Here is a 2,500-nt window from a genome sequence, read left to right on the forward strand (position 1 = left end):
AAGCTTGAACAAATCGCTCCGTGGTGCGCTGAGAATGACTCATTACATATTTACAACAGCAAGACATGTACAAAATAAATAAACAAGTCGACATATCAGGAATTAATGACGACGCCTGTCGGCTGCTCCGCCTCCTATTTACAATGTGCACTGAGACCGGCCAATCAGGTTAGTTCAGACAAAAACCCATCAAGCAGCGTATTACGCACCACTACCGCTATCAAACGAGAGAGAGGACAGAAGAGTGGAGGAGAGGGTACTAGCACGGGTACGACTAGTACTAATCACGAGCACTACAGGAAGTAGTAGGGCTAGTACTAATCACGAGTACTACAGGAAGTAGTAGGGCTAGTACTAATCACTAGCACTACAGGAAGTAGTAGTAGCTAGTACTAATCACTAGCACTACAGGAAGTAGTAGTAGCTAGTACTAATCACGAGCACTGCAGGAAGTAGTAGTAGCTAGTAGTGGTAGTAAGAGTGGTAGTTAACAGGAGGAGAAAGAGAACGCAGATTATACAAGATGTACAAGTCGTCCCTGCTCCTGCTTAAAAAGTGGGGGAGGGGCACACGGAGGTGTCCGCGCTCTTTCTCCGCTGCGTTGGACCATGGCGAGAGGAGGGGCCAGGGTGGGTGGGCACGCTGCAGCCCCCTCCCCCCCTCAGGGGTAGCCATCGTCCTCCAGACTGAGCGCCACGCGCTGCAAACAGCAGATAAAAAAAAACACTGTTACCACCGCAGCTGGTGAAGGAGAGAGAGAGAGAGAGAGAGAGAGAGAGGGGGGAGAGAGAGAGAGAGAGAGAGAGAGAGGAGAGAGAGAGAGAGAGAGAGAGGGGAGAGAGAGAGAGAGAGAGAGGGGAGAGAGAGAGAGAGAGAGAGAGGGGAGAGAGAGAGAGAGAGAGAGAGAGAGAGAGAGAGAGAGAGAGAGAGAGAGAATGAAAGGAGGACATAATAAAATCAGGAGGATCAGTCGTTCCCTCTCTCCAGCCTCTTCACTGAGGGGGGGTTGTAGCTACGACCTTGAATCTTAATATTAACTCAGTCGTGCACCTGGTGTGTGTGTGTGTGTGTGTGTGTGTGTGTGTGTGTGTGTGTGCGTGTGTGTGTGTGTGTGCGCAGCCTGTCATTACGCCAATGATTCCCACAAATTCTTTGCGCCTCTCTCTCTCTCTCCCTCTCCCTCTCTCTCTCTCTCCCTCTCTCCAAAGCAACACAAAGAAATCTGTTACCATGCCAACCGATCAAAGCGCTAGACAGAATGTGTTTAGTCTGACCTGCCCTCTGCTCGCGCTCCTAAAACAACACATACATGTCATCAGTGTGTCCTGCGGTCACAAACCTTGCCGCTTTCAAATTTCACCATTTCCTTTGACTGTGACAGCAGCAAATGACTCTTCTGAGACAAATAAGTGACTTTCAAAATGCATCTGCATCGATGGGAATTCAACACGTTCTTTTGTAATCCTGGAAAAGTGGAGACACGGGCTTCCTGTAACGCTGGCGCTGACGGGAGAAGATGAAATCCGATTCCCTGACATGACAGATCGTCCTGGGTTCTGGTTTGCGTTGCCTTTGGACCTGGTTCTTATTGACACAGCACAGATCAGGTGAATGAGATGATGTTACCATCCGCTCTACAGAGAGAGGCCTCGTCCTGTCCCGTCAGGTAGAACACTGGGCTCCAGCCACGCCTATCATTCACCTTTCCTTCATCTAATCACGTAGGCCTATTCTTCTTCTTCTTCTGTAGTAAAGTAGAACTGTTGTAAAGTACACTCACACAGAATTCATACCACTTCCAAAACTCTTCTTCCTTATGACTTTTAGCAGCTAAAAAGAGGGAGGAGATCCATAGAACTCCTTTCCAGCAACGACGCCACCATGTGGCCTGGCTGTACTTGCTGCTGTGTAGTGAGCATGTTGTCCTACCTACACTATGTCAGCTGCTTCTGTGAACCAGTAACGCAACAGATGATTTGTCTTTGTAAACACTTTTGTTCAGGGCTTCCCATATAAAGGCCTATTGTGTCTCCCAGTAACACAACACAACACAACAACAACAGCAACAACAACCAGAAAAACAAATACACACAATGTACAAAAATGGGATGGCAGGTCGGCAACGAAGATGCAATATTGATAAATGTTTATGGATGGAAGTGGATGCAAATGTGAAAACGGTGTACCGGTGATGGGCTGTTATGTGCGTGTGTGTGACTGATGCTTTGAATAGTTAATGCAACAATAGAGAGGCCAAAGTGACCGCCTACTTCCTGCTTCAGCACTGTACCAGAGATTTTCATCCGCCATTTATTTTCGCCATAGACATTTCGTAAACGCTTACAAAAAATAGTTTTACTTGTTCAAACCATACGGTTCGGCTATATTTAGAAACAGGAGAGACCGCATAACATTTCACTCGGACCAAAACTATTAAAGAAAACTAAAAGAAAATATTTTTTCGACGTAGTTTTTTTTTTTTTTTTTCTTGGTCCGAGTG

Source organism: Poromitra crassiceps, assembly GCF_964638095.1.
Source record: "Poromitra crassiceps genome assembly, chromosome: 12".
Lineage (NCBI taxonomy): Eukaryota > Metazoa > Chordata > Actinopteri > Beryciformes > Melamphaidae > Poromitra > Poromitra crassiceps.